The following is a 24192-nucleotide window of genomic DNA, read 5'->3' as shown; positions in this document are numbered from 1 at the left end:
TGCCTGGTGTGCATGTCTCTGCATGGTGTGCATGTGTCCATGTGTCCATATGTTCTTATGTGCATGTGTGCTTGTATATTTGTCCTTATGGTGTACTTGTGCCTTGTGGTATGTTTGGTGTGTGTGTATTTGTGTGGTGTGTGTGCATCTGTACTGTGTGCATGTGTTGGTACAGTGTGCGCGTGTCCGTGTGTGTGTGTGTGTATCTATGGTATGCATGATGTGCGTATGTCTGTCTGGTGTTCACGTATCTGTGTGGTGCAGGGTGTGTCTGCGTGGTTTGTGCTTGCATGGTGTGTGAGAATATCTGTGGTGTGTGTGTGTCTGTGTGCTGTTTTTGTGTGGTGTGTGGTGTGTTTGGGTTTGGGATGTGGGGTGTGTGGTAGTGTATTTGGGATTTCGTATGTCTGTGTGGTGTGGTGTGTGTAGTGTGTCTGTGTGCGTGTGGTGTGTGTGGTGTGTGTAGTGTCTTTGTCTTCGTGCGGTGTGTAGTGTATCTGTGTGCGTGGTGTGTGTAGTGTGTCTGTGTGCGTGGGCGTGTAGTGTGTCTGTGTGCGTGGGGTGTGTAGTATGTTTATCTTCGTGGGGTGTGTAGTGTATCTGTATGCGTGGTGTGTGTAGTGTATCTGTGTGCGTAGAGTGTGTGAGTGAGTGTGTCAGAGACAGAGAGAGAGAGAGAGAGAGAGAGAGTGTGTGTGTATGTCTCAAATGTGATGGGATTGAGTTGTGTATGTGCTGAGAACTCATTAGGAGTGGACAGCTTGGTGACTGCTGACCGAGGAGTTCAGAGCTTCATCTGGATCACAATGCTGAATGCGTGACCTCACTAAAGGAGAGATTCATCAGCCAACTTGGCAACTGCCAGAAGCTGTTTGCAGCCTTGGTTCCTATTTGACCTTGAGGTTTTGTTTCAAACCAATGTCTCTTCTATCATTTAGATTGCTCTACGTCAATCCACTTGCTGCTTAAACACTTATCCATGTCTTTGTTGACTCTGGACACAATTATTCCGAGCTGGTCTTTAGCTCATCCATATCTCTTCCAGCCATAACCTAACCCACAGCAAGTCCTGTTTACCCATTGTCCTCAGCAATGCTCTCTGACCTACAGTGATTCTCAGCCAGGGAACAACACAAGCTTTAAATTTTCGTCAGAGCATTCATGCTACTCACTGGCCTTGCTTCTTATCTCTGTAACCTCTTCCAGCTCTAACACCCTCTGATATTTCTGCTGTCTTTCTATTCTTCCCTCTTCAGCATCCCTTGATCACCATGGTTCCACTTTGGTTTCTATGTTTTTAGCCGCCCACAAACCAATATCTAGAATTTCTTTCCCAAACCTCTCCACCTCTCTTTCCTCCTTGAGTCTACCTCTCTCAAATTAAAGTTTTGGTGACCTGTCTCAATAGTTCTTTATTTGGCTCAGTGTAACTGATCTCTCCCGTGAAGCACCTTAGGATGTTCCATTTTATATTAAAAGTACTATATTAGTGCTTTTTTTTGGTTTTATATGTTTGGGATATTAATATCTCCTATTAAATGATCTGTTTTCTAAAGTAAAACATGCCATTTACAATAACTAAAACTGTATCGAATCTGCAAAATTCTACAAACTACTGGTAATCCTTTCTTTCTGCTCATTACTACAAGCGTTCAACAACCACAATCACTCAAAACATGTTTGCTGAGGTTCAGTTTTGTCAGATTAACTTGCATAACTAGTCATGATAAATTTGAAGGTCTGATTAGCGCATTTATCATCTACCTTATACCTCGAGCATAAGGCAAAACTCAGTATTCAAGATAAGCTACCTAAAGTGTCTTTCATCTGCCAACTAACCAGAAGCCTAAAAAGATGGTTAACCCCTTGGTGCCTCTATCATATCTCTAAAGCTCTGCAATGACAGTATGAGCTTTAGCATAAAAGATACGTCATTTCATTATATTGTTTCTCAATTATCTTCAGCAACAGTTTGGAAAATTAAGAACACACTGATTTTCTGTATTGGTAAGGGATTTGTGGGCCAGGATTCATGAGCAGCATATCCAACTCATAAATCAACACAGCTCTTAAATCAATAAACACAAAGTATACATTCCACAATATTTACTGTTATCCATGCCAAGCTGCGCATTGGTTCAGTCAAGTATATTACAGAACTTTCTGATATCAAATTTTGAGACCAAAAATATCACAAACTTAAGTAATCATCAAAAGAATCCTAATCATGGGAGCATCAGAATTTTTGAAGAAATCAGACAAGGATCTATCTAGTTTATCTTTTATGTAAGAACGTAGGAACTAGCAGTAGGAGTAGGTAATTCTGCCCCTCAAGCCTGCTCCACCATTGCTGATCTTATCTTGGCCTCAACTCCACTTTCCTGCCTGGTCCCCATAACGTTTTAACCCCTTACTAATTAAAAATATGTATATCTTTTTAAATTTATTTAGTGTCCCAGCATCCACCACACTCTGGGGTAGCACATTCCGCAAATTCACGACCTTTTAAGAGAAACAATTCCTCTTCATCTCTGTTTTAAATCTGCCATCCCTTATCCTAAAACTACAACTTTCCCAGTATTTTACTATCCTGTTAGCTGCATAATGCTATGATACTAGGAGCTATTGATGAATCACTACAACTTATCAATTAGATTATCAACAGCACCAGACACAAAATGAGGGAAACTGGAGACTTTTGGATACCTATTTTTCCACTCACTGCGTGTCATGCTGAAAGTGACTCATATACTGTGATCTGGTATAGTAATTCAGGATGTCCTGCATTGGGGCATCTCATTGAATAAAGTCAGTTCTGCTATAACATAGTAGTTCCATTCTCATGTAACCAGTGTTCTAAGACAATTGTTTTATAGCAGCACCATTTAAACTAATGGGGCTGCAATCACATTATGACCAATACACATTTTAAAAGTTTGTGCTTTAAAGTGTCCCCAATTCGTCATTATGTTATAATGAATTCGCATTAACGAAACATGCGTTGTAGCAGAACAACCTGTATATACATGCACAGAAAGAGGCTTTGAAGCCTATTGAGCATATGACAGATCTCTCGAAGAGCGATGCAGATTGTCCCATGCCTTCAGCCTTTTTCTGTAAAACAGTAAACTTTTCCCTTCTGGTACTCATCCAATAACCCTTCCGACAGCCATGAGTGAGCCCACCTTGACCCACTGTAGGGTAGTATATTCCAGATCCTAACCACTCGCTGCACTAAAAAGTTTTCCTCATGTCGCCTTTGTTTCTTTAAATTTGTGTCTTCAGAGTTCTTGACATGCCTACCTATACAAACATTTTTTCTCTAGCATTTCTGTCAAACCCCTCATGATTCTGACCAGCTCTTTCAAAACCCTTGCCAACCATCTCTTCTCCAAGGAAATCAGCTCCCACTTCTTTAATATAGCCTCTTCACTGAAGTCCCTCATTTTTGCATCATTCTCATGAATCTTTCATGAGTCTTGATTTGATTTCCTTCCCTTTCCCCTTTAACTCAAACCTGTTCACACTGGAGATGTACAAACTGATAATGACATGGTGAGGGCAACAGATATCTTGGTGATGACTCCAACCTAGCTCATCTCCACAACTCATAGATTGAGAAAGAACATAAAGGAACAAGAGAGAGAAATACAGTTAAATAAACTACACTGTACTCAAATCAGGTGCGAAAAGAGAAATCAGAAGGAAAAACAGGTCAAATTTTAAAAGGGAGAAAATAAAGCAGCAAAGAAAAATTTTAAAAATGAAGATTTTTAAACATTCTGGAGTAAATTACTACTTTCCTACCATTCTGGACCATCAAGGTAAAGTAGCAAAACAAGAATTTAAATGATTTCATTGAAAGAGTTGGACCGAAGGGTCAGTTTCCGTGCTGTCCATCTCTACGACTATAAAAAGGCTCCTTAAACTGTTAACTTTACAGTAAGTTGAATTAGCATTTACAACAATAATGTAACAGTTCCTTGAAGTTCTGGATGAGAATGAAAGTGAGTTGCTCTTTTCATGAATCACCCAACAATTTGTGGAATTTTGCAACTCAATGTATCACTTCCTCACCACAGTTGCTATTTTTGACACATTGACAATTAATTTAATGCATCCACTGTTATCATTTTCCTAGTGAATCCTGGGCCAATATTTTCTGAAAGGAAACAATCTAATTTGCATTCGAATGAATTAACACCAATTGTGCTTCATTGCTTGGAAGTCTTTTTTGCAGAAATTCTTAATGGATAAAAGAACAGAGTAACTTTAACCTCACATACTGGATGGAAATCACCTTGTTTGGGTCAAATTCCAGTTTATTGTCCCATGTGAAATTCCCAACTGCTGATTTCAACACAAGAACATGAAGCAGATGTGTATAAAACCAGCATTGCATCAGATCCAATTAGTTCCCAACAGGAAGGTTAACCTCAATCTACCTGCAATATTTACATCACAATAAGTGCAAATCACATCCCCCCTTCCAGGACAAAGTGAACCAGTTAGATGTAGTTGATATTAAAAACTCATTTCAGAATCCTAATATCAGCAACCACATCAGCTCCCAATCGATACACACATTACACATAATCACATTTTATAAATCAATCCCTTCATCCACATCAAGCAAACCATGATTGATATTCAAACAGATATCCTTTCCTAACGTATAGAGAGTCATTCCTGATGAAGGGCTTATGCCTGAAACGTTGATTCTCTTGCTCCTCAGATGTTGCCTGACCTGTTGTGCTTTTCCAGCACCACACTCTCAACTAAGGTACACAGAGCCCAGCACTCCAGCTGTTATCTTAGAAGTTATAATGCAGTAAAACTTTCTTAATCTTATACTCAAAACCCCTTGCTGTAAAAGCCAATTTACTACTTGTGTTCCTCATGGTAACCTGGCTCCAGTGCCACAAGATGCTGAATGATCTGCTGTTCTCTGCTGGGGTATATACTATTGTCTACTCAATGCCTCATGTTCCTCTTAGTATGAGTAAATATGATAAGGGGCCATTGCACAGGAGGTGATGTACCATCCATTTCCATCTGGTGCCTCATTCTTTTTATTCACTCATAGGATGCGAGTGTTACCGGCTAGCCCAGCGTTTATTGCCCATCCCTAGTGGCCCTTAAGAAGGTGGTGCTGAGATGCCTCCTGAACCTCTGTGGTCTGTCTAGTGTAGATGCTCCCACAATGCCCTTAAACAGGGAATTCCACGAATTTTCACTAGCGACAGTGACGGAGCAGCAATATATATTTCCAAGTCAGGAAAGCAAGTGGCTTGGAGGGTAATTTGCAGGTGATTGTGTTCCAGGTATCTGGTGCCCTTTACCTATTTGATGAAAGTAGTTGTCGGACTTGGAGGTGCTACCTAAGGACCCAGTGCATCTTTGTAGGTAGTACACACTCTATCCTCAGTGGTAGGGGGAGTGCACGTTTCTGGATGTTTGGTCTGCTTTGTCCTGGATGATGTCATGCTTCTGGAGTGTTGTCGGAGCTGGGTGCACTCATCCAGAAAAGTAGGATATAATCCATCACATTCCTGATGAGTAGATAATGAACAGGTTTAGGGAGTTAGGAATTGAGTTACTCCCTGCAGGATTCCTAGCCTCTGCATTTGAATGGCTAGTCCACTTCAGTTTCCAGTCTATGGTAACACCTGAGAATATTGATAGTGGGGGGTTAGCATTGGTAATACCACTGAATGTCAGGGGATGATGGTAAGATTCTCTCTTGTTGGAGATAGTCAATGTTTGGCACTTGGTACTTGTCAGCTTACAGCTGGATGTTGCCTAGGTCTTGCTGTATTTGGGTATGCACTGTTTCAGCATTTGGAGGAGCCATGAATAATGCTGTGCTTTTAGTAATCATGAGCAAACAGCCCCACTTCTGACCTTATGATGGAGGAAATGTCATTGTTGAATTGACTGAAGATAGTTAAAAATCACACACCAGGTTATAGTCCAACAGGTTTAATTGGAAGCACTAGCTTTTGGAGCGCTGCTCCTTCATCAGGTGGTTCACAACCAATTAAACTTGTTGGACTATAAGATTAGATTACTTACAGTGTGGAAACAGGCCCTTCGGCCCAACAAGTCCACACTGACTCTCCGAAGAGCAACCCACCCCATTCCCCTACACCTAACACTATGGGCAAGTTAGCATGGCCAATTCACCTAACCTGCACATTTTTGGTCCTGTGAGAGGAAACCCACGCAGACACAGGGAGAATGTGCAAACTCCACACAGATAGTTGCCTGAGGCGGGAAATGAACCCAGGTCTTTGGTGCTGTGAGGCAGCAGTGCTAACCACATGTGCCCCTAACCTGCTGTTGTGTGATTTTTAACTTTGTACACCCCAGTCCAACATTGTCCAAATCATGACTGAAGATAGTTGGGCTGAGGACACTAACCTGAGAAATTGAGCATGGCTTGGTGGTGCAGTGCTAATTTCCTTACCTTTCAACCAGACTCCAGGTTCAGGTCTAATCTGCACCAGATATGTGCATTAACATCTCTGAACAGGTTGATTAAAAAATATCTAGTCTGAGGAGCTCCTGCGGAGATGTGCTGGAGTTAAGGTTTGACTCCAACTAGCACAATCACAGTCTGTTACTTAATTGCAGCAACCAATGTAACACTGGTGGCATCGCAGGGTTAGTGCTAGATTCATGCCTCATGTTTAGAGTCAGTTTGTGAATACACATATTTCCCTTTTGGTTCACATGACTTATTCCGTGAATTAAACTCCACCAGTCTCAGGTGTGAAGGAATGCAAAATAAGTTCCTGCCCATGAAGGTCAGAAAGCCAATCTACCTGAAAGGTTCTGAGAACTTAACATGCAAGCTTTAAACTGTCATCAATTCCCATTCAATTAAGTTCCCCACCTTCTAAAATCCCTGGTCAAGCATGGAAAGTTCTGCCCAATGACTCCAATGAAGCAGCCTTTTTTGATACAACTACAATATTTTCCCAATTGCATCTCTGCTTTGCAAAGTATTCTTTCCAGTAAGTCCATGACACACATACACGTCCAGTCAATGATTTTGTAAATTATTATTTCAAATAACACATTCCTAGCACCATTCAGTGGTTTTGGAACTGCACACTATCCAAAGAGTGTTTCAACACTTCCTTTACTTGTATCTTGTAGATGGTCGACAGACTTTGAATAACACTATTGTGAGTTTGAGGTTTCAAAGCTTATATTTTTTGAGACAAAATCCTAATTGAAAAAGGAAATTGAAAAATAAACTGATATTTCCAAAACTAAGACTGAAATGAGATTGGAAACTTAAATGTCTGGGGAAACTGAAACCATTAAAAATAGATAGAAATGATCAAATTTGGATACCAATAGCACAGTACAGGCACGCTGAAGAAGGAAGCCATCTCCGTTGGCTGAGGATCACACTGTTCGGAAGGAAGCTCATTGTGCTGATACGTTAACTGCTTCTCTTCCAGATGCTGCCTAACCTTGGAAGGCTTTGTGCCCCCAGGGTATAAAGCCCTCCCCTTATTTAAAGCTCTATTGAGAAACTCTGCTTGCACATTATATCATGGGCTGTCAGTCTGGCTGCTTTACATATAATCAATATCTGCACACTCAGAATATGCAATGTGGCACTGACAACATTTTGATTTTACATAAACTACCCTCCCATTATTAAGATTACAGCACTAAAACCTTTCAAGCTAGAAACTTAACCAATTCTCAAAGTTAGAAACCACACAACATCAGGTTATAGTCCAACAGGTTTATTTGGAAGTACTAGCTTTCAGAGCGCTGCTCCTTCATCAGGTAGCTGTGGAGCACGATCATAGGACAAAGAATCTTTAGCAAAACATTACAGTGTTATGCAACTGAAACAATATATTGAACAAACCTAGTTTATTGTTAAGTATTTCATCTTTTAGAATGCTTTGCAGATTTTGGTTTATTAATATGTAAATCCCAGAACTTCTTTTAAGTCACATTCTCGAGATAACAAGTTAAAAATCACACAACACCAGGTTATAGTCCAACAGGTTGATTTGGGAGCACTAGCCTTCGGAACGCTGCTCCTTCAGGATTCTGTTCCACAACCACCTGATGAAGAGGCATCAGGTGGAAAGCTAGTGCTTCCAAATAAACCTGTTGGACTATAACCTGGTGTTGTGTGATTGTTAACCTTGTCCATCCCAGTCCAACACTAGCACCTGCAAATTGAGATAACTTAAGATTTTATTTTTAAAAAGTGACATCTCAGCTCAGCGAATGCATTAAAGGTGAGAGGTTAGAGTCTGCCTGTATCCCAGTCTTGAGTCAGACTGGTTCCATTTCCAAAATGGGAATTTATATAATGTTATATGGATTGACTGCCTGCAGATTGTGTGTTTTTTGAGCAAAATAGAATGTATCTAACTCTGCAAATGCAAATTCACCCCATAGATTTATATTTGTGAGTATGAGAGTGAGTGCATGCATGTGAGTGTGAGTTGCAAGTGGGTGTGCTTGGTAGGTTGTGTGCGTGATTGTGGTGCAGTATAAACCTGTGAGAGGGTGTATGTGTGGGTGTGAGTGCAGGGGTGTATGTGTGTGGGTATGAGAGAGAGCGTGTGTGAGTATTGAATGTGTGTGTGTGTAGTGCGGTGGGGTCACTTGTACAGTGACATGAGCCCAACATCCCAGTTGAAACCATCCTCATGGATACCAAACGTGGTTATCAGCTTCTGCTCAGCCACTCTGTGTTGTTGCATTTCCTGAAGCCTGCCTTGAAGGACGGTCACCTGAAGATCCGAGGCTGAATGTTCCTGACCACTGAAGTGTTCCCTCACTGGGAGGGAACATCCCTGTCAGGTGATTGTTGCACGGTGTCCAATCATCCGTTGTCGTAGCGTCTGCTTGGTCTCGCCAATTTATCATGCCTCAGGGCATCCTTGCTTGCAGTGTATGAGATAGACAACACTGGCCGAGTATATGGTGGATGGTATCCGTTTCGACACTCTGACACGTATTGCAGTGGTTGCCGTGACTGGGTTGTATGGTGTTGTGGTCAATATTGTCCTGAAGGCTGTACAGTTTTCTCTGAACATTGGTCTATTTAAGATTTCATGGTTGTTTAAAGGCGAGAATTGGAGGCATACGGAAGGTCTTGGCGAGGTGCCCATCCTCATCGGTAATGAGTTGCAGGCTGCGAAGAATATGGTGTAGTTTCTCTGCTCCCACAAAGTACTGGACAATGAAGGGTACCCTATCGGTTGCATCCTGCATTGTCTCCTGAGCAGGTCATTACAGTTTCTCACTGTGGCATGTCGGAACTGGTGACCAATGAAACCTACACAGTACCCTACACTAATTATCTCTTTCCAATCTGCACACAAGACATTAGTGCTCCTGACCTTATCAGGTACAAATCTGATTCTCAAAGCAACAGGCCAATATCAGAACTGAACTTACAGCTAGCTGATATCTTTTATAGCATTAGGGTTCCACTGTGTTTCACAGCCAAAGGTGTACTTTTGAAGTGAAGCCCCTGTTTTCTAGAGAAATACAGCTTTCAGATGATTCAGCTTCACTCCACACTGCAAGATCCCTCAAGTAGCAACAAATGACCAGAACATCTATTTGTTGAAAGACAGACGTAAGCAGACCAGCCCTGCACACGTTTCAACAGCAAAAGATATGTTTTACAACCCTCAATGGGGTTAATGGAGCTCCATTTTAACATGTCACTAGATAATGCAGAGGCTCACTGAAGTGTTAGTCCAGAAAATATGATTAAAGCTTAACATTTACTGATGTCCTTTAGGGAAAGAAACTGCTGTCCTTACCTGGTCTGGCCAACAGATGACTCTAGATCCATAGCAATGTGGCTGACTGTTAACTGCCCTCTCGACAGTTAGGGATAAGCAATAAATGTTGGTATGGCCAGTGACACCCTCAGCGTGTGAATGAATAAACAAAACTTCGGATTCAGGGTTATGCCTTAATGTCCATTGGCAGTTGTGCCAGTGTTAGGGATTAATATTTATAAGTATCAGCGGTCTTTGAACTCCTTCCCCACGCATGTTCCAAAGACCAAGATGATATTGATCTAAAAGTAGCTTTTAATGACAAATCTGGGAAATAAGCTTATTTCATCCATAGTTGACTCTTGAAATTACCATTGACCAAGCTGGCATTGAAATCAATCAGTTAATGGCTCCACTTTAAACCAGACAGAGGGTGATGTGTCAAATATTCACCCACTAATACCAATAAATGGGGTCTCCCAATAAGCTCACCCATCTAGAGTACAAAATATTGTGGACCAAGCACTTTCTACATTTTAATTTTTACTTCTATTTTGGAGACAATTTGTCTCTCAGCATCTGGACAGATTTTTTTCAGCATTACCTCACCACACAAATAAACTTGCTGCACTTTAAGGCATCTTACAAATTATACCTTCAAAAATGCAAAGAAGAACTCAATCTTAAGAACAACTATTGATGAGCTGTATTGTACACTGGTTATCTGTTTCTATTCTTCACACAAGACACACTTACTCTTGGCCTAATCAGGTTCTGGGCATTACTGGCTGGATCAGTGTTTCTTACCCAGCCTTAGTCAGCCTTGAAAAGATGATGCTGAGCTGTCTTCTTGATTTGTTGAAATTCATGTACTGCAGGTAGACCCACAATGCTATCACGGAGGAAATTCTTGCACTTTGATCCAGATACAGTCAAGGAACACAATCCTTAACACCCTCCTCAATAGCACCGACACCAAAATTATGTTGATAGGTTAGATGAATGACCAAAGATCTGACAAATAGAACATTACAGCGCAGTACATGCCCTTTGGCCCTTGATATTGCGCTGAGCTGTGAAACCAATCTGAAACCCATCTAACCAACACCATTCCATTTTCATCCATATAATTATCTAATCATCAATTAAATGCCCTTAAAGTTGGCAGGTCTACTACTGTCTCAGGCAGGGCATTCCACGCCCCTACTACTCTCTGAGTAAAGAAACTATCTCTGACATCCAGCCTATACCTATCGCCCCTCCATTGAGAGCTATATCCCCTCATGCTAGCCATCACCATCTGAAGATAAAGGCTCTCACTGTCCACCCTCTGATCATCTTGTATGTCTCTAATAAGTCACCTCTTACCCTTCTTCTCTCAAACGAAAACAACCTCAAGTCGCTCAGCCTTTCTTCATAAGACCTTCCCTCCATATCAGGCAACATTCTAATTGCACCCTTTCCAAAGCTTCCACATCCTTCCTATAATGCAGTGACCAGAACTGTACACAACACTCCAAGTGCAGCAACACAAGAGTTTTGTACAGTTGTAGCATGACCTCATAACTCTGAAGCTCAATCCCTTTACCAATAAAAACCATATGCCTTCTTAACAACCCTATTAACCTGGGTGGCAACTTTCAGGGATGTATGCACATGGACACAGAGATGTCTCTGCTCATCCACACTACCAAGAATCTTACTAGTAACCCAGTACTATGTATTCCTATTACTCCTTCCAAAGTGAATCACCTCACACTTTTCCACATTGAACTCTATTTGCCACCTCTCAGCCCAGTTCTGCAGCTTATCCATGTCCCTCTGTAAAATGCACCATCCTTCCACACTGTCTACAACTCCACCAACCTTAGTAGCATCCGCATATTTACTAACCCATTCTTCTATGCCCTCATCCATGTCATTTATAAAGATGACAAAGAGCAGTGGTCCCAAAATTGGTCTTTAGAGTACACAACTAGTAACTGAACTCCAGCATGAACATTTCCCATCAACCACCACCCTCGGTCTTTTTTCAGGTAGCCAATTTCTGATCCAAACTGCTAAATCACCCGCATTCCCATATCTCTGTATTTTCTGCAATGGCCCAATGTGGGGAATCTTATCAAGTGCCTTACTGAAATCCAGATATACCACATCAACCACTTTAACCTCATCTATCTGTTAGGTCACCTTCTAAAAGAACCCAAAAAGGTTTGTGAGCACGACCTACTCTTCACAAAACCTAATCGCTAATCAAATTATTCCTCTCTAGATGATTATAAATCCTATCTCTTATACCCTTTTCCAAAACTTTACCCACAAACTAAGTAAGGTTCACTGGTCTATAATTACCAGGGTCGGGATTAGTGGTGCTGGAAGAGCACAGCAGTTCAGGCAGCATCCAAGGAGCAGCGAAATCGACGTTTCAGGCAAAAGTCCTTCATCAGGAATAAAGGCAGAGAGCCTGAAGCGTGGAGAGATAAGCTAGAGGAGAGTTTTCATTCACAACAAAACTCTCCTTGGTGAAAACGGAAGCAAAAAACTCATTTAGGGCTTCCCCTATCTGCTCAGACTCCACGCACAAGTTCCCTCCGCTATCCCTGATCGGCCCTACCTTCTCCCTGATCATTCTCTTATTCCTCACGTATGAGTAAAATGCCTTTGGGAGAGAATTTTGGAGAGCGCAGAGGAGGTTCACTGGGATGTTGCCTGGTATGGACGGTGCTACAAATGAGGAGAGGTTGAGTAGATTAGGATTCTTTTAATTGGAAAGACTTGGGGGAGGGGCGGGACCTGACTGGGGAGGGGGGGGGGACCTGACTGAGGCCTACAAAATCATGAGATGTATAACAGGGTGGATAGCAAGTAACATTTTTCCACAGAATGGGGGACTCAATTACTAGGGGTTACTTGTCAAGGTGAAAGGGGAAAAGTTTAAGGTAGTTATGCATGGAAAGTTCTTCATGCAGAGAGTGTTGGGTGCCTGGAACGCGTTGCCAGCGGAGGTGGTAGACATGAGCATGAGAGCATCATTTAAGATGTTTCTGGACAGATATATGAATGATACAGGTCCACCGCTGCTGAAATCACTGCCAAAACTACCAGACCATCACTTCCACCCCCACAGTTGCTGCCACCTTAGCCACTTCTGTCCCCAACCAACATCACTCACTGCAACACCGCTGACAAACATGCAGCTGCTGCCAAAGACACCGCAAACATCATACACAACGTGACTTCTGCTGCCATGGATCCATTTTGACAGAGCATCGAGGACAGAAGGTGATTTGAAGCGAGGGCTGTCGGGAAGTGTACGTTTTCCCTATTAAAAAGGGATTTATCTCGGGGGGTTGGGCCTCCATTTTGACAAAGCGGCGAGGAGAGAAGGTGAGGTGAAGCGAGGGCTGCCAGGAAGGTAAGGGCTTAATTTATATTTGGGCAGAGGCTAAACCCGAGATACTACACGTGTAGTATCTCCCTCATGCCCCTCTCCTCTAACCAGAAGAAAAAGACTCTGTAAGGTAAGGCTATTTTTTTCTTGATCTTTCTTTTTCATATATTTAAGTGCATAGTTTGGTTTTAGTTAGTTCATATGAAGCTAAGCTTGCAATGGCAGGGGACCTCAGACCCCTGGCATGTGCCTCTTGCTTGATGTGGGAGCTTAGGAATGTGTCTGACGTTCCTGACTCTTACACTTGCAAGAAGTGTGTCCAGCTGCAGCTCTTGTTTGACCGCATGACAGCTTTGGAGCAGCGGATGGACTCACTGTGGAGCATCTGCAATGCTGAGGAGGTCGTGGATAGCACGTTTAGTGAACTGGTCACACCGCAGGTTAGAATTGCTGAGGGAGACAGTGAATGGGTGACCAAATGGCAGAAAAAGAGTAGGAAGGCAGTGCAGGTGTCCCCTGCGGTCATCCCCCTCCAAAATAGGGAGGGGGATACTGTTGGGAGAGATGGCTCACCAGGGGAGGGCAGCAGTTGTCAAGATCATGGCACCGTGGCGGGCACTGCTGTTCAGAAGGGTGAGAAAAAGACATGTAGGGCCATAGTCAAAGGGGATTCTATTGTGAGGGGAGTAGATAGGCGGTTCTGTGGCTGAAAACGGGACTCCTGGATAGTATGTTGCCTCCCAGGTGCTCGGGTCAGGGATGTCACCGATCGGCTGCAAAGGATTCTAAAAGGGGAGGGTGAACAGCTAGTTGTCTTGGTGTATTTAGGCACCAACGATATAAGCAGGAAATGATATGAGGTCAGCTCTTATACTCAATATGCCTTCTTGACGACTCTATCCACCTGTGCAACAACTTTCAGGGTACAATGGACCTGCCAGATCTCTCTGCCCATCAACTTTTCCCAAGGCTCTTCCGTTTATTGTATAATTCGCTCTAGAATTAGTCTTGCCTAAATGCATTACCTCAAACTTTTTGGAATTAAAATCCATCTGTCAATTTTCGGCTCAACTCTCCAGTCTGTCTATATCCTCCTGTATTCTTTGACAGTCCCCTATGCTTTCTGCTACTCCACCAATCTTCGTGTTATCTGCAAACTTGCTGATCATACCAACAGTGTCTTCTTCCAGATCATTTATGTACATCACAAACAACAGTGGCCCCAACACTGATCCCTGTGGAACCCCACTGGTCACCTTTCTCCATTTCGAGAAACTCCCTTCAACTACTACTCTCTGTTTCCTGTTGTTCAACCAGTTCTTTATCCACCTAGCTAGAACACCCTGCACACCATGTGGCTTCATTTTCTCCAATAGAACACCATGAGAAACCTTATCAAACGCCTTACTAAAGTCCATGTATAGAACATCAACAGCCCTTCCTTCATCTATCGACTTCGTCACTTCCTCAAAGAACTCTATTAAGGTGGTAAGGCACGATCTCCCCTGCACAAAACCATGTTGCCTATCACTGATAAGCCCATTCTTTTCTAAATATAAATAGATCCTATCCCTCAGTACCCTCTCTAGCAACTTTCCCACTACCAACATCAGGCTCATTGGTCTGTAGTTACCTGGAATATCCCTATTACCCTTCTTGTAAAGGGGGCATCATGAGCAACCTTCCAGTCCTCTGGTATTTAAGGATGCCACAAAGATATCTGTCAGGCCCCCAGCTATTTCCTCTTTCACCTCCCTCAGCAACCTGGGATAGATCCCATCCGGTCCTGGGAGTTTGTCCACCTTAATAACCTCTAGCCTACCCAACACATCTTCCCTACATATGTCAATGTAATCCAGACTAATTAAACATCTATCTCTAATCTCAAGAGTCATCATATTCCTTTCCTCAATGAACACTGATGCAAAGTAATCATTCAGTATTGAGTATAAGAGCTGGCAGGTCATGTTAAAATTGTACAAGACAATGGTTCGGCCGCATTTGGAATATTGTGTACAGTTCTGATCGCCACATTACCAAAAGGATGTGGACGCTTTGGAGAGGGTGCAGAGAAGGTTTACAAGGATGTTGCTATGGAAGGTGCTATGAAGAGAGGTTGAGTAGAAAAAAGGAGATTGAGGGGGACCTGATTGACGTTGTCAAAATCATGAAGGATATGGACAGGGTGGATAGAGACAAGCTTTTTCCCAGGGTGAAGGATTCAGTAACAAGAGGTCACGCTTTCAAGGTGAGAGGTGAAAAGTTTAAGGGAGATACACGCGGCAAGTACTTCACACAGAGGGTGGTGGGCATCTGGAACGCTTTGCCAGCAGAGGTGGTAGAGGCAGGCACAGTAGATTTATTTAAGATGCGTCCGGACAGATGCATGAGTAGGTGGGGAGCAGAGGGATACTGATGCTTAGGAATTGACCAACAGGTTTAGACAGTAGATTTGGATCGGCTCAGGCTTGAAGGGCCAAAAGGCCTGTTCCCTGGGCTATAAATTTTCTTTGTTCTTTGGTCTTTGGATGCCAATGAATGCACTGCTTCTGCCCCGTTGCCCCCACAGTGTGCGTCACTTCCTTGGTGACATCACTCATGATACGATGACCACACCGACTCGAGACAGTTTCCGCCCCCACTCCCAGCTCCAGCCCTACACCAGGTCCTAGGTCCCAGTCCTGCCATGCTTCTACCGTCCCTCCAGACTCCCACTCACTGAGGATGAACAATCAGTCCTCAGTAAAGGTCTCACCTTCATTCCACTACGCTCTCTGATCAACGAATTCAACACACATCGCATCTTCAAATTTTTCTTCTACCGCCTCCACCTCCATGCTTCCTTTTTCAATCAGAACCCCCTCCCCATCCTCTGAGGACCCCTCAAACATACTCCATTCACCTGGACACCCTGTGTTGGTCTGTTACCCGCCTTCGACCTCTTCATCTCCAACTGCTACTGTGACATTGACCGCCTCAACTTGTCCACCTCTCTCATCCACACAAACCTTTCATCCCGCAACGTGCAATCCTCCAATCCCTCTGCTCCAACCCCAACCTCACCATCGAACCAGCGGACAAGAGGGAGCACAGTGGTAGTTTGGTACACTGACCTCTACACCGCTGAAGCCAGATGCTAACTCATGGACACCTCCTCCTAGTGCCCCCCTGACCACGACCTCATCCCCCATGACCAAACCATCATCTCCCAGACTGTACATAACCTCATCACCTGAGGGGATCTCCCACCCCCAGATTCCAACCTCTGTCTGTTCCATAGTCTGGGATCCACACACTGCCCGGTTCCACCTCTTACTCAAAATTCATAAACCTGACTGCCCCGGCTGACCCATCGTCTCCACCTGCCCCGACCCCACCGAACTTATCTTCTCATATTTTGACAAAGTCCTGTCCCTCCTTGGTCCATGAACTCCTCACAAACATTCAGGACACCACCCATGCCCTCCACTTTCTCCATGACATTCGGTTCCCCGGCTCATCTTCACCATTGACATCCATCCACTGTGACGAAGGCCTCCAAGCCCTCCATTTCTTCCTCTCCCACTGACCCAACCAATACCCCTCCACACTCACTCGATTGACTGAACTGGTCCTCATTCTCAACAACTTCTCCTTCTAATCTTCACACTTCCTCCAGACCAAAAGGGTAACCATGGGCACCCACATGCGTCCCAGCTATGCCTGCCTCTTTGTCGGGTAGGTGAAACAGTCCATCTTCCGTAGTCACACTGGCACCACTCCCCACCTTTTCCTCTGCTACATTGATGAATGTATCGGCGCCCATCTCGTGCTCCCACAAGGAGGTTGAACAGTTCATCAACTTCACCAACACCTTCCACTCTGACCTCAAATTCACCTGGACCATCTCGGATACCTCCGTCCATTTTCTGGACCTCTCCATCTCCATTTCCATTTACGGCAACCGACTCAACACAGATATCTACTTCAAACCCACTGACTCCCACACCCCCTTCCTGTAAAATCACTATCCTTTATTCCTAATTCCTCCGCCTCTGGCACATCTGCTCCCAGGAGGAGCAATTCAACTCCAGAACATCCCGGATGGCCTCTACTTCAAGGACCACAATTTCCCCACCCACATGGTCAACAACGCCTTCCAGTGCATCTCCTCTACTTCCTGCACCTTCGCCCTTGAACCCCATTCCTCCAACCACAAGATGGCAACAACCCCCCCCCGCTCCTCAGCTTCCACCCCACCAACCTCTGCATACATTGCATCATCCTCCGTCATTTCCACCATCTACAGTCAGACCCCACCACCAAAGATATATTTCCCTCCCCACTCCTATCAGTATTCCGCAGAGACCATTCCCTCCGTGAATCCCTCGTTAGGTCCATGTCCCCCCACCAACACACCTTCCACCTCCGGCACCTTCCCTTACCACCGCTAGAAGTGTAAAACCTGCGTGCACACTTCCCCCCTCATTTCCATTCAAGGCCCCAAAGGATCCTTCCACATCCAGCAGGGGATTTTCCTGCACCTCCACACACGTCATCTATTGTTTCCGTTCCTCTTGATGTGGCCTCCACATAGGGGAGACAGGACTTCAACTTGCGGAACGCCTCCAGGACACACACAAGAAACAACCCCACCACCCCGTGGCTGACCACTTCAATAGCCCCTCCCACTCTGTCAAGGACATGTAATTCCTGGGCATCCTCCACCGCCAAGTGCAAGTCACCAATGCCTGGAGGAAGAATGCCTCATCTTCTGCCTTGGGACTCTCCAACCACACAGAATCAATGTTGATTTCACCAGTTTTCTCATCTCCCCTCCCCTCACCTTATCCCAGATCTACCCTTCCAACTTGGCACGACCCTCATGACCTGTCCATCTTCCTTCCCTATCTGCTCAACCCTCCTCTCCCACCTATCACCATCATCCCTCATCTACATCTACCTATCGCCTTCCAAGCTACAATCCCCAGACCCAGCCCCTTCCCATTTATCTCTCAGCCCCCTTGACCCACAAGCCTCATTCCTAATGAAGGGTTTTTGCCCAAAATGTTGACTTTCCTGCTCCTTGGATGCTGCCCGACTGGCTGTGCTTTTCCAGCAACACATTGATAGTAAGCAGTTTAACTTTTAAATAAGAAACATTTCAAACATTATAGTGGAGATGGGTTTATTCCTTCAGATAATTGGCACAATGGCAGCAAAGATGGTGTGTTTCAGCTTGTAATTTCTTGCCTTTGCGATTTTCCTTGCTGACCATCTCAGGACATTTCCTAATAAGTTTGTGCTACTAACCCAGTACTTTATTGGTAATTTTATTTGAACACTCAGTTTGAGCACTTATTTTTAATCATGTGATAGATTGCTGCACTGATCAGGTAATATTCGCAATCCTTACATTTCCAAGTGAAGAAATGCTGCTACTTTTAAATGATTCATCTTTTCATTGATCAACAGAATGAATCTAGTCCATCATCAGACAGATGTTAACAAGCACTCATGAAAGGAATGTGTTAGCATCATTAAGTGTTGTCACTTCGACTTAGTTACATGCTGAGGCACGAGTTGCAATTTTCCCCCACAGTTACTGTTTCTCTTTCTCTTCTGTCTATTTGTGCCTTGAGGGGACTGTAGCCCTGATGTCAAGGCAGGCGTGACCTCCATTCTGCCTCTTAGCAGCTGTTATCTGAAGATCTAAATGGTGTCTGCTGGAGAATCCACTTGCTGGCATTCCTGTAAGAAAAATGCTACGTTGGGACTAAACCCAGATTTTACTCGTGAATCAAAGTGGTTAACGGAATTGTTTTCATTCTCAAGAAATATGAATCCAATTTGAACACTCCGTGATCTGAAATGATTTGCACATCATTTGAGTGCTACAGCGGGCGCACAGACAGGGGAGCCGGAAGGTAAGCGGAGACCAATTTCAATTAACGTTTTTCTTTTCGCAGTCTGTGATTTTTTTTCAACTAGGAGCGGGAACCCGGAAGTCGTCAACAGAGGCTTCTGGGAAGGTAAGAGGTTTGAGTGGAGAAGGAACCCGAGACACTACACGTGTAGTGTCTCCCACCCTCCCTTCTCCTCTAACCTAAAAAAAAGGACTCAGTTGGCTGAACAGGTAAGCTACTTAGTGTTCTTGTTTTGGAGACTAAGTGTAGAGTTATGGCAGCGCAGGCAGTGGAATGTTCCTCCTGCAGGATGTTTGAGGTAGGGGTGATCACCGCTGCTCCTGCCGACTTCACCTGCAGGAAGTGCAGCCAGCTCCAGCTCCTCACAGACCACGTTGGGGAACTGGAGCTGGAGTTGGATGAACTGAGGATTATTCGAGAGGCTGAGAGGGTGATAGATAGAAACTACAGGGACATAGTTACGCCAGAGAACAGAGGTAGCTGGGTAACAGTTAAAGGTGGGAAGGGGAAGAAGCAGGCAGTGCAGGGATCCCCTGTGGTTGTTCCCCTCAACAATAAGTATACCGCTTTGGATACTGTTGGGGGGGGAACCTAGTAGGGGTAAGCTGCAGTGACCGGGTCTCCGGCACAAGGTCCGGCTCTGAGGCCCAGGAGGGAAAGGGGGAGAGAAGGAGAGCGCTAGTTATAGGAGACTCTCTAGTTAGAAGGACAGACAGGCGGTTCTGTGGACATGGCCGAGACTCTCGGATAGTTTGTTGCCTCCCGGGTGCCAGGTTCCGAGACGTCTCGGACCGTATCTTCAGAATCCTTAAGGGGGAGGGTGTGCAGCCAGAAGCCGTGGTGCACATTGGCACCAACGACATAGGTAGGAAGAGAGGTGTGGAGGTCATTCAGGAGCTCAGGGAGTTAGGCTGGAAGCTCAAAGCTAGGACAGACAGAGTCGTCATCTCTGGGTTGTTGCCGGTGCCACGTGACAGTGAGGCAAGGAATAGGGAGAGAGTGCAGTTGAACACGTGGCTGCAAAGGATGGTGTAGGAGGGAGGGCTTCAGGCATTTGGAGAATTGGACTGCACTCTGGGGAAGGTGGGACCTGTACAAGCAGGACGGGTTGCACTTGAACCAGAAGGGCACCAATATCCTGGGGGGTAGGTTTGCTAGCACTCTTCGGGGGGGTTTAAACTAATTTGGCAGGGGGATGGGATCCGGACTTGTAGTCCAGCAAGTAGGCTAGCTGTTTTTCTGGATGTCCAAGAATGTAGGGGGCTGTGGAGAAGGTAGCACTGACAGGGAATACTTGCGGACACAGAGATGGGCTCAAGTGTGTATACTTCAACGCAAGGAGTATCAGAAATAAGGTGGGTGAACTTAAGGCATGGATCGGTACTTGGGACTACGATGTTGTGGCCATCAAGGAAACGTGGATACAAGAGGGACAGGAATGGTTGTTGGAGGTTCCTGGTTACAGATGTTTCAGTAAGATTAGGAGGGGTGGTAAAAAAGGAGGGGGGGGGGTGGCGTTGCTAATTAGAAATGGTATAATGGCTGCAGAAAGGCAGTTCGAGGGGAATCTGCCTTTGGAGGTAGTATGGGCTGAAGTCAGAAATAGGAAAGGTGCCTATAGTAAACACCTTGTTGGGTGTTTACTATAGACCCCCAATAGCAGCAGAGATGTGGAGAAACAGATTGGGAAACAGATTTTGGAAAGGGGAAGAAGCCACAGGGTAGTAGTCATGGGCGATTTCAACTTCCCAAATATTGACTGGAAGCTCTTTAGATCAAGTAGATTGGACAGGCGGTGTTTGTGCAGTGTGTCCAGAAAGCTTTTCTAACTCAGTATGTAGATTGTCCGTCCAGAGGGGAGGCCATTTTGGATTTGGTCCTTGGTAACGAACCGGGACAAGTGATGGGCTTGTTAGTGGGTGAACATTTTGGTGATGGTGACCACAATTCTGTGACTTTCACCTTGGTTATGGAGAAAGATAGGTGCGTGCAACAGGGCAGGTTTTCCAACTGGGGGAAGGGTAAATACGATGCTGCAAGACAGGATCTGAGGAGCATAAATTGGAAGCACAAGTCAGGGAAGGATGTCGTTCAAATGTGGAACTTTTTCAAGGAACAGATACGGCCTGTCCTTGATATGTATGTACCTGTCAGGCAGGAAAGAGATGGTCGTGTGAGGGAACCTTGGTTGACGAGGGAGGTTGAATGTCTTGAATGGAGGAAGAAGGAGGCTTACATAAGGTTGAGGAAACAGGGTTCAGACAGAGCAGTGGAGGGATACAGGATAGCCAGGAGGGAGCTGAAGAAAGGGATTAGGAGAGCTAAGAAATGGCATGAAAAATCTTTTGGCGGGTAGGATCAAGGAAAACCCCAAGGTCTTTTATGCGTATGTGAGAAACATGAGAATGACGAAAATGAGGGTAGGTCCGATCAAGGACAGTAGTGGGAGACTGTGTATTGAGTCGGAAGAGATAGGAGAGGTCTTGAATGAGTACTTTTCTTCAGTATTTACAAACAAGAGGGACCGTATTGTTGAAGAGGAGAGTGTGAAACAACTTGTAAGCTAGAGGAGATACTTGTTAGGAAGGAAGATGTGTTGGGCATTTTGAAAAACTTGAGGATAGACAAGTCCCCCAGGCCTGACAGGATATATCCTAGGATTATGTGGGAAGCAAGACTGGAAATTGCAGAACCGTTGGCAATGATCTTTTCATCTTCACTGTCAATGGGGGTGGTACCAGGGGATTGGAGAGTGGCAAATGTTGTGCCCCTGTTCAAAAAAGGGAATAAGGATAACCCTGGGAATTATAGGCCAGTTAGTCTTACTTCGGTGGTAGGCAAAGTAATAGAAAGGATACTGAGGGATAGGATTTATGAGTATCTGGAAAGACACTGCTTGATTAGGGATAGCCAGCACGGATTTGTGAAGGGTAGGTCTTGCCTTACAAGTTTTATTGAATTCTTTGAGGTGGTGACCAAGCATGTGGATGAGGGTAGAGCAGTGGATGTTGTGTACATGGATTTTAGTAAGGCATTTGTGGGCGGCACGGTGGCACAGTGGTTAGCACTGCTGCCTCACAGCGCCTGAGACCCGGGTTCAATTCCCGCCTCAGGCGACTGACTGTGTGGAGTTTGCACGTTCTCCCCGTGTCTGCGTGGGTTTCCTCCGGGTGCTCCGGTTTCCTCCTACAGTCCAAAAGATGTGCAGGGCCAGGTGAATTGGCCATGCTAAATTGCCCATAGTGTTAGGTAAGGGGTAAATGTAGGGGTATGGGTGGGTTTCGCTTCGGCGGGTCGGTGTGGACTTGTTGGGCCGAAGGGCCTGTTTCCACACTGTAATGTAATGTAATGTAATCTAATCTAATCTAATCTGATCTAAAAAGGTTCTCCATGGTAGGCTTATGCGGAAAGTCAGGAGGCATGGGATAGTGGGAAGTTTGGCCAGTTGGAAAGAGAACTGGCTAACCGGTCGAAGTCAGAGAGTGGTGGTAGATGGTAAATATTCAGCCTGGAGCCCAGTTACAAGTAGAGTTCCGCAGGGATCAGTTCTGGGTCTTCTGCTGTTTGTAATTTTTATTAATGACTTGGAAGAGGGAGTCGAAGGGTGGGTCAGTAAATTTGCAGACGATATGAAGATTGGTGGAGTTGTGGATAGTGAGGAGGGCTATTGTCGGCTGCAAAGGGACTTAGATATGATGCAGAGCTGGGCTGAGGAGTGGCAGATGGAGTTCAACCCTGTCAAGTGTGAGGTTGTCCATTTTGGAAAGACAAATAAGAATGCGGAATACAGGGTTAACGGTAGGGTTCTTAGTAAGGTGGAGGAGCAGAGGGATCTTGGGGTCTGTGTTCATAGATCTTTGAAAGTTGCCACTCAGGTGGATAGAGCTTGTAAGAAGGTCTATGGTGTATTAGCGTTCATTAGCAGAGGGATTGAATTCAAGAGTCGTGAGGTGATGTTGCAGCTATATAGGGCCTTGGTAAGGCCACATTTGGAGTACTGTGTGCAGTTCTGGTCGCCTCACTTTAGGAAAGATGTGGAAGCTTTGGAGAGGGTGCAGAGGAGATTTACCAGGATGTTGCCTGGAATGGAGAATAGGTCGTACGAGGATAGGTTGAGAGTGCTAGGCCTTTTCTCATTGGAACGGCGAAGGATGAGGGGTGACTTGATGGAGGTTTATAAGATTATCAGGGGAATAGATAGAGTAGACAGTCAGAGACTTTTTCCCCGGGTACAACAGAGTGTTACAAGGGGACATAAATTTAAGATGAAGGGTGGAAGGTATAAGAGGGATGTCAGGGGTAGGATCTTTACCCAGAGAGTGGTGGGGGCATGGAATGCGCTGCCTGTGGGAGTGGCAGAGTCAGAATCATTGGTGACCTTTAAGCAGCAATTGGATAGGTACATGGATGGGTGCTTAAGCTAGGACAAATGTTCGGCACAACATCGTGGGCTGAAGGGCCTGTTCTGTGCTATATTGTTCTACATTCATTAATGGGTTGAAATGTCTTCTGATATTCATCTAATGGATGGGATTTGAAAAGTTTATCAGGCAATGTTTTGTTCTTGCTTCTGAAAGTAAAATTGGATATAGTACAGGTAATATGATAGGTTCCATAGTTCCATTTCAGCTTTCCCATTTACCTTCACTGAGACAGATAACAGCACTTATTTTGGTCTCTTGATGAGGTGAAACCTCAGCAGCAATACTGAAAGCTAAAGACTGTTTGGCAAAGCCTGATTGTATTAACAGGACAGAAAATCAATACAGTAAAACTAATAAATACGATGGTGTGAAGTAAGTAGAACAGTTGCTGTCTGCAAAATGCATATCATAATTATATTTGTACAGATACGTATGAAAATGGCTTTGTGCCAAAGGTTTTGACATCATTCATCTGTTTCTGTCTCTTCCTGTTTCTAGCTAATCATCTGGTGTCCTCTTCTTCTGGTTAGTGCACAATGTCAGCAATAGATTGTTTTCCAGACGATTTTAAATATGATTTGTTCACAGGCTGAGAACAGCACTGGGCCTATTTTTTTATTGCCAGTCCCTAATTACTGTAGGGAAGGTTGGGTGAGTCACTTTCTTGAACTGTTGCAGTCTACTTG

General features: G+C 44.5%; 1 protein-coding gene across 3 annotated transcripts in view; it reads right to left on the bottom strand.

Annotated features, from left to right (window-relative positions):
• LOC122540083 (ephrin type-B receptor 2) overlaps positions 1-24192 on the bottom strand; it is a 699339-nt gene that overhangs the window by 652850 nt on the left and 22297 nt on the right. The gene's annotated exons all lie outside the window — the stretch shown is intronic.

This window comes from Chiloscyllium plagiosum, unplaced genomic scaffold (genome assembly GCF_037043375.1).
Source record: "Chiloscyllium plagiosum isolate Xiang-an unplaced genomic scaffold, Cpla_swu_hap1 HiC_scaffold_37, whole genome shotgun sequence".
Lineage (NCBI taxonomy): Eukaryota > Metazoa > Chordata > Chondrichthyes > Orectolobiformes > Hemiscylliidae > Chiloscyllium > Chiloscyllium plagiosum.
Note: the sequence above shows the minus strand (reverse complement) of the source record. Positions and strands in the feature narration are given on the sequence as shown.